Raw genomic sequence first — 15071 nt, 5'->3', positions numbered from 1 at the left:
TGGAAGAAAATACACAAAGAGAAAAGAGAAAGAGTTGGCACAGCACAGCACTTAATTATGCAAGCACACACAGCACATGTTCCCTTTAACTTAAATTGTGCAACAGTTGAATAATTCTGGCCCAGCACATCTGGTTTAAAACATGGGAAACACTTTAAAAATATATACCTAAAACAGGAGGGGGAGAACTGAAGGCAGTATTTACTCAAGGGTCCTCAAACACTGTATGCTTCTTTTTTTCCTTTTTTTTTTTTTGCCTATTCAGCCAACTAGTTTCACCTTAACTTACTCATACTTATTCCAAGTCAGAATTTTCAGGTGAAGGTCACATCTGTAATATTCTATCAGAATATGACAATGTGAAGAGCCAAGATTATTTGCTTTTGACAGTGTCCCTCCTGTACAGTCACTTTGTTTCCCCTATCATGGATGATTTTTTCAATCATCCATGATTTTTAAGGTGGTGTGACCAAGCTGCAGTATTCTGAAACTAATTAATCTGCAGTGCATTTGTCAGAAGTAACTGCATCTCATTATGGATATATATTGCTGTAGTGAAAAAAAACAGCTTAATCTTTCTAATATCTAGTGTTACAGGATTTATTACACAGCTTCTGGTATGCTAATTTTTCACTTTTTTGAGTCTTTCTCTAATGATTGATAAATATTCTTACAGAGATGTTCAGGTGAGCTCATTACTCTCTTTTAAGCTATTTAAATTGTGATTATTAATGTCTCTGATGTGTAATCAAGACAAATGTGCACATGTGAAGCCTGGGCCACAATGAGAGCACATGGCACTACCTGTGCCCTGACAAGGTGTCACTACAGGCTTACAGAGCTACTCTGAGGCACTGCATGTTGTAATAACAAAGGAAAAGATGGGGCCCTGGTAATAAGGATTATGAGGCTGAGTTCAATATTAAAACAACATCACAAATTACTCTGATTTAAGTTAAGACAACCTGCCATTTGTGACAGTAGCACAGGCCAGGTGTTAAAGTCCAGGGTTACAGAATACTAAAATGGTACAGAGCTGTACACCATTAATCTCACTAAAGATAAATTCTTCTCCTTCCTATATCCTCTCTTCCATGCCTAAGCATTTTTCCAGTGGTAGACATTAGCAGCTACAGAATAGAGTTCTTTGCAGATGAAGTGGAAATCTTAATTAAAAAAAATGAGAATCTACAGTTAGGTTCTGGAATCTCATTTTTTAAAATGTTGACCTTTCAGTATTAGCGTGAAAACCCAAAACTTTAATTCTTCAATGCAAGCACAGCCTGGATAACTCAGATTTTACATTTGTCTTAATCTCCTTGTATTTTCAACAGTTTTTATAAGTGACTCATGTTACCTACTGTACCATTTTCACAGAAAAAAAAAAAAAAAAGTAATTCCTGTTAGACCTAAATATTTGGAAAGTTAGTGCTTTACACACAAACACTCACAGCCGTCTGCATGCATGACTATCAGTATGTGAACAATATTTTTGCTGTATTTCTCATAATTTTGTGAACTTCTTTTTATTGTTTATTTTCCTCTCTACTTACAGTGTTTCAGTTACCCAGTTAAAGGCCAAATACAATACCGTATGATAGAAAATTTTGCACATTGTAAATATTCATTGTGAAAAGCTGCAAACAACCCTAACAAATACTCGACCAGTTTGGCAACTATTTATAAGTAACAAGTACTTTCACAGAATGCACAAATCATACGCAGAAAAAGACAGTTTTCACCGTAACATATTTCCAAGGAGTACAATACCCAGCTCCAATCCATACACTTTTTTGCCCAAATATAGTTTCCCGAGATAGTTTTTCCTTTTGTTTCTTAAGCTATTTTTGGTTTGCTATCAGCAATGGCAGTATTCACACTGCATAGCAGAAAATAGATAATTAGGAGAATGAATCACCAAACCTTTTCACAGCCTGTCAATATAATATCAATACTGATAATTGCTATTGTTTATGTCATTAACAACCCATTCAGATGGGGCTGCTTAACAAAGACACGTTATCAGGTGTGGTATGTGGCTATGACACACTCATTCTAGAAGGGATGAAGTCTTCAGAGGGAAATCTCTCCTTACTCACTTATCAAGCTGAGCTGTTGAAACCTTGACACTTCCAATTTGCAGAGATCAATGCAAACCTTTCCCTTGGCGTGGATTCAAGTATCTTGAATTTCACTGCGAGCTTTAGGTTTGAATTAGTCCAAACCCCACAGTGATACTCAGCCAAAATTGTTAATTTCTGCCAAACTCACAGAGCTTTGAATGGTTTCCATTTCTTGTTAAATCAGTGGTGTACAGCTGGCTTAAAAATTGGTTCAGGTTTGGCAGCAAACTCGCAAATTAAATCCGACTCAGTTCTGTACCCACACTAAATCATGCCTAGTAAGTGCAAACCCGCACTGGGAGCGCAGGGAAATTCTGGGAGGAGCAGCCCCATGGATGGTGAGAAGAGTACACAGCCACAGGTACCAAGCACCTCTTTCCAGCTTGCTCTCTACTTAAATGGCTTGCTGGATGCTAGCAGGGGCACTTGTCAGGGGAAGCATACCCTGCTTTCTGCCACTGAGATTCCTCCTCCCCAGGCACTGAAATGCTTTCCTTTCATATACATCATGTAGCTGATCTGTCCTCATTATGATAGCAATCAGTATGTCTCTGTCATCCAGCACTGACGATCCACTGCTGTGACAGCTACTAAGGATTCAGGGATCGAGAAAGGACTGTCTGCCTTGGGACAGTGACTGTGGTTCCCACCTCCATCTGTCTGCTCCACCTCCATCCTCTCACTGTATGGGTGAGGAGAGACATTTCATGCTGCAGGCTACAAGCTCTGGGAGCCAAACACACAGCTGAGCCATCCAACAGGAGGGGTGAGAAGCTCCAAGAAAGACACATGGAGCCAGGAGCTACTGTGGCTTTCTCCTTTTGTAAAGCTGTATCAGTTCTGCAGGCATCAAGTCAAGTATCAGAAACATTAAGTCACCTCTGCTGGATCTGTTTTTGTTTTTTTTTTTCCCCTACAAAATTTAAGACTAGATTTGTTAAAACTAAGACACAATTTTGAAAAATCATGACTTTCCAGTTTTGGAAAGCAAAGTCAGTATTCTCCAATATAAAAGAAAGCATAGCCAACTAACAAATTTAGTTTTCTGATCCCAAATGCAGCCTTTGTCTTCATCTCAATGGGCTGTGATTAATGTATATGTTTATCTCCATACAGGGAAAAGTTGTATTCCAATCTTTGCTTGTCAAGATAACAATGGAGTCCAAAAAGTATGTCAGAAGCACCCTAGCTATAATTTCCATTTCCATTTTAATTACAAAGAGAACAGTGCAATAACTACATCTCCTTTTCTACCCATACTTATTTGTAAAATATTCCTGTATTTGACAACCCTCACAACTCTTGAAACAAAGCATACTTAACTGTATCATAAAGCTGGCTGCTTTAGAACATTCCAGATGATGCTTAGATTAAATCTAGTGTCACTGGCAACAAACTTTAGCACAGTGTGCACTCAAATCTAAGCTACAAAATCATTTGCCTTAAAACAGCAGCTGTTTTAAGCACAGTAATACTAAAGGAAAACAAAAATAAGAATACTTTAATCTTTGAGTTTCCTTTGGGGAATTGCCCGGTTAAGGCATGCAGCCCCTGTTTCCAGATGTGCTTACAGCAAGCAGTGCACCTGCTGTTTGTTTCAGAGCAGTGCAATGCAACACCAGCAACTGGCCTGAAAACAGAGAATCTTAATTTATTTTCTAATTATTTTTTTATAAAACAAAAACCCAGATCTTTACCTTGCAATCAGTGTCGCTGCCAGCAATCTCAGTAGGCAAATCAGTAAGCAAGCAGCCCTGGAAGGAGAACTGCCCTCGCTGCCCCAGGAGGGTGCGCTTTGCCTATAGGACTGACATCCTGGGGGGGCTGGTGGGGTCACCTGCAGGACCAGCCACGTGTTGTCTCCACACGAGGGTAGTTTCTGAATGGCCACCTGGCAGCTTGCCCTGGCAGCCACGGCACTCTCAGGAGAACTTTCTGAAAGGGTCAGGCTTGGAGACTTGAGTTACTGTGGCAAAAAAGGAAAAGACACCTGGTGTTTTCATCTCCTTATCCTATATTAGTGCTCTTTCTCCTTTCCCTGCCCTCTTCTGAATACTCCTACTCCTGCCCTCCTCCTCAGCTGTCTGTCTGCCTCAGACAGATGTCAGAGGACAACTTTTACCATAGGAGACCTCTGCCCATGTACAGCCACTAAGTGCCAGCTTAGTCAAAAAAAGGTATTGCAGATAATGATAACAGTGGTGAGGAGAATGAGATTATAAAAGTTAAAAATTAAACTATGTTTAGGAAAGGGGCAAGGAAGGAAGAGCCACGTGGACAGGAGCTGATGGAAGATAAGGGATCCCTTCAGGTCAGGGTCTGTACCTCTTCCCTTAGGCAGGAAAATGGGGGTCAGTGAGGAACCCCTATTTCCATGCTCCTTTGTCTCTTGCTTTTCCTTCCCCCTTTTCTGTCACTATCTTACCACTCCTCTTCCCCAGCCAGCTCACAGCTTCACTGAAAGGATGGACAGTGACCCCTGAGGAGCCTCAACTACTGATATTCGCAGATGTTAAAGCAAAACGCTATTTCATGTGGCTGTGAAGCTGGTGTGTGAGCTAGCGGAGATACAGTGGTGGGCCATGAAAACAGAGCAAATTAGCAGTTACTAGAGACATGTGTCCTCCTTTGCAGTGTCTCCACGCACATTCCCTTAGGGATAGTACCAAAGGAGCCTCACAGAGAGAGCCCAGCAAGGCAGCATGGATCACACAGGAATTAGCACCAAGAAGGAAAAGCGTGATGGCTTCTGAAGGGACTCCGTGTGAGTTTTGCTACTTACTCCTTAACCAAATGTTTCTTTCAAAAGCATTCCAATAATTCTAACAGAAAATAGTGTGTTTAATATGTTCTTGGTGTGCTAGGACAGCTTCCATTAATCCTTCACATAGTACTAAGATTTCAACCAACAGTCATTCCCTGTATTAACACATCTTGGATTTTCTAGTCAGTACTCTATCTTCTACTGTTTAACACACCATCAAATGCTTTCCATTTCTGCTCTAGGATCTATTTCCTGCTTTATGCTAAACTTAATCCCTTTTCACATTCATTTTATAAATTCTTATTTGTTTTATTGAATTATTATGCTAATTCCAAGTCAATTTATGATCATTTAAGGACGCAGTTGTGATAGTATAAAAAATGTTATTGTTTTCACGGAGTTGTAGCAGTTATGATACAGCTATTTTTATGAGAGATTAAACACCTCCAAATTTATGGAGGTTATTATGTTTTTAATGGCAAAATTAAATGATAGCAAGAAGAGATAAGAATCAATACTTTCAGACCAGGAGTAGATAAAATCTGAAATAACTAGGATGATCTTTTTTACAGAGAGAAACAGGGAATTAATTCTCTATAGTGTTACACCAGCTTTATATCAGGATAAGCAATGCTTGTCATCCAGCAGATATATTCTGGGTTTCCCTGTCATTAAGCTGGAGACATATAGAGGAGAACCCAGCCCAAGAATTTTCTTCAGGATTTGAGAAAATAGCTTGTAGCTTTGGAAAAAGGACAATTACTTTGTAGCACTCTGAAAGACCATTCATGCAGGACGTTTTTTGAATAACTTGTTTTATTATTCATGCATGCTGGTCAGTTTGTACGTGTTGACAGTCCCTTACCAACAGGAAAAAAAAAAATAGGGGAAAGAAGAAAAGAGCACAAGAAGAGGAGAATACGGATCTGTGAAAATGAGAGTTTTTGAAGGAAAAAAGAATAATTTTAACATTTAATAAGTGAACCTTTTAAAAAGATCATCTATCTGATCATGCAGGAGAGGTCACGAGCATCATGCATATGTGCAAAGGGATATACCATTCTATGTATGCTGTAATATGGAAAAATATGGAAAAGGGGAGACTGCAACATCCTCCAGAGAAGGCAGCATGATCAAACAGCTTCTGTTAGATGTGGCTGTGTTTTGTGGAAGCAACAGACTAGTGCAGTGCTCTTTGCACAGTCACTAACACCAGCTTGCTCACAGCACTCAGTGTAATTCCTCCCTGAAATGGAGGAAATAAGAGGAAAGGGAGCAGAGTACAGCACCACTCGAGCAAGAGTTTGGTTACATTTTCACGTTAGAATGAAAAACCCTAGCACAGAAACTCAGCAGGAGCAGCAAGACCCTGCCACTCACAGGGGTGATGCCTTGCTCCCAGGAGGGGCAAGTGGGCAGCTGTGAGTGTGGCCGAGGCTGGGGACTGTGCACATGCACAGGTAGGGACAGGCAGTGGGATCCCCATGGGCTTTCTGCCACAAGCCCTGAGGCTCATCCCTCCAATAAAGAGCAAAATACTACCCTCAGAGAGCTCTTGGAGGCAGCTCAGGGGGAGTTTTCTTCCTTCCAATAGGGGAAGTAAGGCCACCCTACAAATACCAAAGGATTTATTGATTTTTCATTCTCCATCAAGAGAGGGTGTCTTACTTTCATCCCAGTGTTAGGGATATGAGCTATTCCAATGGAAATGCCCTTCCATCTCATCTTTTTTTCCTGCTGTTTTTCTTACTCTGGTCACACAAAGGTAAATTAGTATGCAAGGTGGAAGGCAGAGAGGAATGAGGCAGTCATAGGTGATTTATAAAAGAAGGAGACATTGGCATCTAGGATAACATAATGCAAACAAGAATACTGAAGCACAGATAGAAACTAGAGACCTACCCTGCCCATGAAGAACACAAAGATAACGAGTCAAAGAGGAAAATGGGTTGCCTCAAAACCAACAAAAAGCAGGGATATAGACAAAAAGAGCTTTACATCTTCTTACAGATGCTGCGGCAAGTATTAAAGTATGAGGTATGAAGGTCACTTATCTAAACTTCCATCCAGCCCTAAGCAATGTAGATGTTAATATACATTCATTACTTTGAAAGCTCAGATGACTCATAAAAAATCTTCAATTTCCCAGCATTATTGTAGCATTTTATTAGTTAAGACTATAATACAGAGCAAATTCTCCCCATCATCAACATAACACTTTTTTCATGCTAGTAAATGAGTTAGTGACAAAAGCTCCATTTCATTACTGTTAATTTTTTTTTTAGCTGCCATGTTTTTAAGCTGCCCCTTCATCATCCTTCACAATTTCCATCAGTTTAGTAACAAAGAACCATGCAACAATAGCTGCTTTCTGTAATATCACCACTGCTTCTTGGAGTTTCTTACTAACACTGATTAATCTTTGATTGCCTCGTTCCAGACCTGTAGTGGTAGGACATGTTAAAGTTAAGACACTCAGAAGTAGGTATTTACTGACCAAGTTCACAAGTAAATACCTTCAGTTAGAGCTAAATACCGCCCTGAACTCTCACCAGTGGCATTGTATGGGACATGTTAATATATCAACAGTATGTATGGCAAATTTCAGCAATTCTTTTCTTTTCTAAGAGAAGGCAATTGTACACAAGTGTGTATAGGGCACATGTTGATTATGTGCAAGTACCTAGGCACCCTAGAGGGTATCAGTTCTGATCCCTGTACAAGTTGAGCTTGTACAAGTGTTTCTCTTATTTTCAACCACAAGAGCAAATGATGGGAGTAGATACATTTGCTATGGCATTGCAGCTTTTCCTCTTCGGTTCTTTCTGTGCTGTTTTACCCTTGTCATGAATGTCTGTTGCTCTCTCTCTCACAAAAAACAAACAAACAAACACAAACACTGGCACTACCAGAAGCAAGGTTGTAACAGGTTGATTTATCACTGTCAGATGTATTTTATTTCATTGTATCTAAAATGACTTATTATTAAAGCACTTTTCTGATTACAGAACTATTTACATGTTCACTATTTGATACTAAGGAGATTATTTGTGGTTTTACAAGAGAAAATTACCAGGGTCATGTAACTTTTTCACATCTTATTTTGTATTGTTAAGGGAAAACATTGCACTCTCTTTCCCAATATAGAGTAATTGCTGCCTGTAAAAGGAAACATTTGCTGCTCCCACTGCACAGGCCATGGTTTCCATATTGATTTATCATTTTCTGAGGGGCAATTACCTCAGTGACTAGTAACTCAATGTGACAAAGCAGATAACCTTCCCACACAAGATGTCCCTTGACTGAAAACCCACCAATGCACCTCCATTTCCCTGCACTGAACACTCAGTCCTGCCACAGGAGAGGTCTATCAATTCACTCTGGATTGCACAGTTGTCCTGGTTTCAGCTAGAATAGAGTTAATTTTCCTCCTAGTAGCTGGTAGGGTGCTGTGTTTGGGATTTAGGATGAGAATAATGTTTATACCACGCCGGTGTTTTAATTGTTGCAGAGCAGTGTTTACACCAGGCCAAGGACTTTTCGGCTTCTCGCTCTGTCCTGCCAGCGAGCAGGCTGGGGGTGCAGCAGGAGCTGGGAGGGGACAGACCCAGGACAGCTGACCCAAACTGGCCAAAGGGGTATCTCATACCATACGAAGTCATGCTGAGCAATCAATATGGGGTAGCTGGCCAGAGTGGGGGGACTGGCTGCTCAAGGATGGGATGGGCATCAGTCAGCGGGTGGCGAGCAATTGCATTGTGCATCACTTGTTTCGTACACATTATTAGTAGTAGTACTGTTATCATTATTATTATTATTTTCCTTTCTTTTCTGTCCTAATAAGCTGTCTTTATCTCAACCCACAGGCTTCATTTTCCTGATTCTCTCCCCCATCCCAGAGAGGGAGGGGGGAGGGTGAGCGAACGGCTGTGTGGTGCTTGGCTGCTGGCCGGGTTAAACCACAACAACCGTCCTTTTTCGTACTCACACCTTACTCTCAAGCTTTTATACCCTCCAGGGATTCCTGTAGTTTCATCTAACTATATAAATAAAACCTTACCTACATGCAGATCTTCGTGGAACTCCCTTAATATCTCATTTTATCATCAAGTAGTGAGTGCATGCAGAGAAACATGAAGTCTACCTGAACTCACTACAGAGACTGGTTTAAATACAACCAAAAACAAATAAGACAATTAAGCAACACTGCAAGATCACAGTTTACCTGATCATCCAATGCAATTGATGTCCAAATGGTGCTTGTCTGACTTTGCAAAGTCCTTTGAATGGAAAAGGTCTTGGTGAATGAGTTGGATTATGTCTTGGCAACTAAGAGAGAAGGAATTTCTTCTTTACTACTAAGATTAAAACTGCATAATCCAAACCTCCAGCCCTCTTGGTGAGCAAACTAAGTAACAGACTTTGTTCCCCAAGGGCTTTCCACCAAACTGACTTGCCCTTGGTATGCTAGGGGCAAGGTTCCCTTGGTCTCCCCCCTTTCTAGAACCCCCGTGCAAGATGAAAGTGATGAGAGCAACCACAAAAGCAAACACTGAAGCAGTCAAAGTTCACAGCCCCTGCCACTCAAGCAGAGGACTACCATGGTCCATAAAATTAAGTCTGGCTTGACAGTTTTATTGGGTCAGGACTGTCACATTTTGCACTGCACTGGATTCAGCTGCAAGCCTGGCTAATCTCTCTGGGTTGGCTCTCACCTTGAGCAAGGACACCTCCAGGAAGTTTCAGCTCCAGTTCACACTCGCACCAAGGAAATCAGCTGAGCAACCATGCTGAATTATTTTGCCTCTAACAATTGCTTTCTGACTACAGTACTGCTACAGTTCTGCTTTTTCTGATTTGACCCTCCAACCTCAAATGTAGTTTTCTACTAGTATATAACCTTGTGCCTACTAACAACACAACAAAAAATTAGAGCTGGGTTGCTACTGTCATTAAACTGCCATTTAGCATCACCTAATCTGATGGTGCACTCTTTGCAACTACAATATAATGGCTTATCCATAGCAGCCAGAGGCTCTTCGTAACGCTTAATTCTTCATGTCAAGACTTAGGTAGCAATTCCTCTGTCTGCACTGCCCAACCTGGGCATTCACTGCAAACACATTTTTAACATCTTGTATCATAATGTGGGTTCTTAATTTCCTGTTTATTTTGATTTGTCAGATGAAGCCTAGACAGGCCAATCACAAGAAATTTGCAGTCTAAGAAAGTAGAAGCAATATAAGAATTCTGATAAAGCAAGCCTGCAAGTCAAAGTATTTCTTTGAGCCATATTACACTTACTTTGCATACATGAGCATGGTGACAGCATCAGTCTCTCAATGCACAGGTGGCCTCTCAAGCCAAGTAACTGTACAGCAATATTTACACCAGCAAAAAAAAATAAACAGCAGTAAGGCACTGAGTAATTGCAAGAAACCAAAAATGAAAGCACTGTGTTCTTCATTCCTGGATGTCTCCTGGAAGTTATTTTCATTAGAAGCAAGACTAAATGACCTACTGGCTTACTGTTGGCCTTAAGATCTAAGACTGCATGTCCGTCTAAAGTCTTGCATAAGAGCAAATTCATACGGAGGTCTTTTCTTGTACGAAGTTGTAAAAAAAAAAAAAAAAAAAAAAGGAAACCTCCTTAAGCTGCCCTTGTGCTCTGAAAAAGCAGTGCTATGCACTTTGATGCCTCCCAGTAACTTATTGGCACAGTCTGCAAAACAAAGTGAAAGCACAGAGCAGACGGGTTTCCTGCCTGCCGGCCCAGCACAATTTTGTCCTTTCTGTAATGCACAGCAGTAGCAATGCAAAGGTTAACAGGCCAAAGTGTGCACATGCAGGAAAAAAAAACACAGGATCTATTCTTTTTGCCAGGTGTCCTATCACAGCAGGGGGAACAGATGGCAAAATCAGCAAAATTTGGATGCACAAAACCACTGCTCTATCAGCAGCATGTTACCTATTTGCAAAGATGACCTTCCAGAAGAGTGCTTCCCGCTAAAATCACTACCTTAACATCACTTTACATTGAAAGTAAATGTCAGTAAAAGAATTTGAGGTAAGCAACAGGTCTGATACTTCTAGGTTTGTTCTTGAAAAGGCAAATTTACAAGTGAATCAGTCATTAGAAAGTCAATTTGCAGCTGTGACAAACAAGTGAAGAGCTATTCAAGTCACGGTATCACCAATAGTATTAATGATCTTGGTAATGAAAAGCTGACGACTTTTAACAAGTGTTATCTGACACACAAGATAAATACTATTAAATATGAAAAGTCTCTTTAATTACATGTGGAGTTTAGAGGCTTGTAAAAACCAGGCAAATTGGTATGCTGCTGTCTCCCTTACCTGTCACTTGGCAGAATAATGCCATAGCTCAATTACTGCGGGCACCGCTGGTGCGCAAGCTTTGTCTCCAAACAAAATGTGGAATTGCAGGTTCTCTTTCCGAATCTTTCCATCTTTCCATTAGGAAACGGTAGGTTTAAACCAATTACAAAAACAACGCTGAGTAGTTCTGCACAACTGGGTAGTAGAGGTGACACAGGTTCCCAGCTAGCAAAGTTCCCACATTTAAAAGGTTTTAACTGTGTATTTGTTTCTCTTATCCAAGAATCTTGCAGAGTTGTCTATGCCTTTTTTTTTTTTCTCTAAGACACTGATAGTCACAAAGGCATGCTGTATGTCTTTAAGGAGAGTTAAAAGGCACAGTCAGATAGTCGATTTCTGACCAGGTTTGTAATTTAGAATTCAGCAGGCTTTTGTTTCACTGCCTGTGATAAATACTCTGCTTTAAGGCTTTTAAATGCCAGCTCTGCTTTCTCCTAAAATGGTAAATGCCTGCTTAAGAAAAAAAGCCTGTCCAACCTTCACAATTCTTTACATATGTATTTTTATGCCAGCTTTTAAAGCAGCAAATAAAGGTGAGACTTTTGATAGGAAATATGCTATCTCAGTATTTCCAGTGATTTTCACAAGTTTTGGTGACTGAGTCTTAACCTACTCTTGTGAATAACAGTGACACTTCCGACTACTTTCACCCAATAGCAGAGGCACAGGAGAGAAATGTGGCTTTCCCAAAACTTCACCTCATGCTACGTATTCAACTCTATCCCATCAATGGATTTATGTAAGATGTCTCATCTTTGACCTTAAAAACCCTAACTCACATTCATACTAGTTTGGAGTATGGGGTGTAAGGCTTCTCTCAGGGGGAATCAGAAGAACCCTCCAACCAAAAAAGGATTAAAATCTAAGATGAATAATTTTCTATGCAGCATTTTCTTAAATAAATCAAAGTTCAGTTTTCATTAAATTTGACCTTTGGCCCATTTATGACTGAAAGACATATATAACAATGATTTCTCAAAAATATGACAAATACAAATTCTACTAATAAGAAATATTATTTCCTATTTGTTCTTTTAAAACTTGATTTTGTCTATACTTGGTTGAAAACAAGTTCTTAGAGATAGTTGGAAGTATGGGGAGAAGGGAGGGAATGGCATAGAGAACAAATTTGTGAAATACCTTCACTTCACTTAGCAGTTGTTTGAAAATAGAAATAAAATCAAATTCTCCTCTTTGACTTCTCAAATGGCACATTAGCCATATTTCCTGTCCTGTTCATTTTCACTTCTCTGCCCCAGGCGCTGGAATTATTTTGTGGGAATCATTTAGTAGTGCTTTGAATAGCAATTTGGTGCCTTACAGGTAAGGGTCTAAGCTGACAAGAACTACCCATGCAAACTTCAGTAGGAGCTGAGACTCTGTTGAACATCACAGGACCTGACGTATTATGTTTGGTGCTGCCACTTGCTGGAGTCACATCTGGTTGCCTTCAATAGGATTATGTGGTACAGTATGAAAGACTCTGCTCCTAATTGGCAAAAGTTACAGGACCTGCTTGTGCGAAATACAGTGGTTTTCCTTTGACATGCTCCTCTCAATCACTGCTGGGAGCTGTGGACCCTCAATTCTTCCAGGAATCGCTCCACACACAGTAGGATCCAGTCCATTTGAGTTTTTTACAGTTCCAAGTGTATTATCATCACCATAGAAACAGACATAACGTGCATTTGACTTAAGAAGGAAGCATGATTAATATTTTGTAGTTCCAATTTAAAATGTTATTAACCTTTCATAATCAGAACCAGATACTCTCACATTTTGAAATGATACAGTATTTTATTAAGTTTTGAAGCTGCCTCCGTTAAAATCATTGGAGGTGTTAAAGACATACTTTCTACTTTTAATGGGAACAATGTAAACTCCTAACTACCTGAGCTAACCACAGCTATACGAGTTTACGAGTTATAGTGTACAATTCCCCATGAGAACATGAGTTTCACAACTTTCTAATGCTAAAGAGCCTTGTTGTATTTATTACCTTCTTCTTCCATAAGTATTTGAGAAGCCAAAGTGGGTGTTGAAAGAGGTTAGGAGTGCGTCAGAAAAAAAATAATAATAAAAAAAAAGACAGCACAAAAAGAAAACACAGTATGAAAAGGGCATACAGACTGTCAGATGATCAGAAGAAAACCAAAAGTTTAGCTTATTTGATTATGGAATTTTTATGGAATTTGTAATCCAAACCCTTGGCCACCTTTGTCCTGCCAAGCAGAACCAAACACTGTAATTCTTGGTACCTCCGGGATCAACCCCACTGGAGCAACTTGTTGAAGACACAGTATGCACCAGTGTGCCTAAACTGGCCAGCAGATCAGCGGAGCACAGTCGGCACTTACCTCGATCTCCATGCCTATGCTTTATCAAAGGCAAAACTGCCAACTCTAATGGTGCAGTATCAGAAGGAAGGTGTTCACAATGTCACCTGGGGATCTGGCCAGCCTTGTTAGGTGTAATGCAACAGATGACGCACAGACTCCTGAAACAAAGTTATTTTCTCTCTCAGCAACTTGAACTGCAAAAAGAATGTATTAATGGTTCATCTGTAAAAGCTTCACACAGCAGTCAGGAACTTCCTTAGCTTTCTCTCTGCTTGTAGAACAATGTACAGTGTAAAATCTCCACATGCGACAAAACCCTCTGAACAGAGGAATATCTAATGTTCATACAGTTTTATACAGATGCATCGTAATTTACACAGTTTGTTCTATTTTACTTTTTGTACAATCCTGTCTTAGAATTACACTGTAAAGTCACAAGTAGATTCATAACTATTAATAAATAACAAGAATATCTATAAGGTGCATTGCAAACAAAATGTGAAAAAAAAATATCTTAATACCTAAGAGTTATAAACTGCTGCAAGAATATTAAGACTTTACCTGGTAACAGCTTCACATTATGCCATCTGGGAAATAAGCCCAAATGACAGTAAATGATTCTTTTCTCATAGTCTAAAATAACTCGTTGCATTTTTTGTGAAAAAGCAGCTACTGAAAACAACCTTGCAAGCAACCATAGTATGCAATCTTGCATATCAAGCAAGTTTAACATACACACAAACATATATATGAATTTATCTAACTCTATCTGTATGATATATGAAGTATTTTAACATATGTGACATTGTTCTTTGTATTCACTGTCACAAGAGAGGCAAAACCATTTTTATTGCACTATAGAAAGCAAAGCAATGAAAAGTAATAATACATGCTTATTTAAATGGAGTTCCATTCAGCCCAGAACCTCTTGGTGTACCTATATGAATATTATTCTTCATTTGAGTAATATTTAGCATTCTTCCATCTATTTACATGTCAGCATCAAAACTCAGTTATTACAATCATTGGAAAGCAACCCAGGGAAACCTAGGATGTCTCATCCTTGTTTTATAGGCAGCTGAGCAGCAGAGAAAGAAGTGTGTCGAATAACAGCCCAAAGGGAACGGGACAAACCAGTGCTGGAGGCAGAAACCAAATTCAGGCATAGACCTAATTGGGGTAGAAAATAAAGCATAAAATCTCAATTAATTAAAACAGCATAATTGTGGTAGTCACATATCAAGAAAGTTCTCCCCAGTGTAGGCATGGAGCGGGGGGGGGAGTTGATTTTTTTTTTTTTATTGCTGCAGTTTCTTTGTTTCTTTGTTTGTTTGTTATCTAGCAGAGGGCTGTACTCCAGAGTGGCCAAGTGGTTCTGTACTCAGGTGTCGGAAGAATGGGTCTTGGCCCCATGCTAAAGCAGATTCTTAGGGCTTTCTGTATGCA

The 15071-nt window shown here is 39.8% G+C and overlaps 1 long non-coding RNA gene across 1 annotated transcript in view; it reads right to left on the bottom strand.

The window, feature by feature from the left end:
- Positions 1 to 2077: 2077 nt before the first annotated feature.
- Positions 2078 to 15071, bottom strand: part of LOC310897707 — a 35237-nt gene continuing 22243 nt past the window's right edge. The window contains exons 4-7 of the long non-coding RNA XR_014582496.1: positions 13644 to 14795; positions 10192 to 10258; positions 9113 to 9216; positions 2078 to 7329 (exon numbers count right to left, since the gene is read on the bottom strand). This is a non-coding gene — a long non-coding RNA (uncharacterized lncRNA). The remainder of the gene's footprint in view (positions 7330 to 9112; positions 9217 to 10191; positions 10259 to 13643; positions 14796 to 15071) is intronic.

The sequence above is a fragment of the Anser anser genome, assembly GCF_964211835.1.
Source record: "Anser anser genome assembly, chromosome: 3".
NCBI lineage: Eukaryota > Metazoa > Chordata > Aves > Anseriformes > Anatidae > Anser > Anser anser.
The sequence above is the reverse complement of the archived record's forward strand: the minus strand, read 5'-3'. Positions and strand labels throughout refer to the sequence as shown.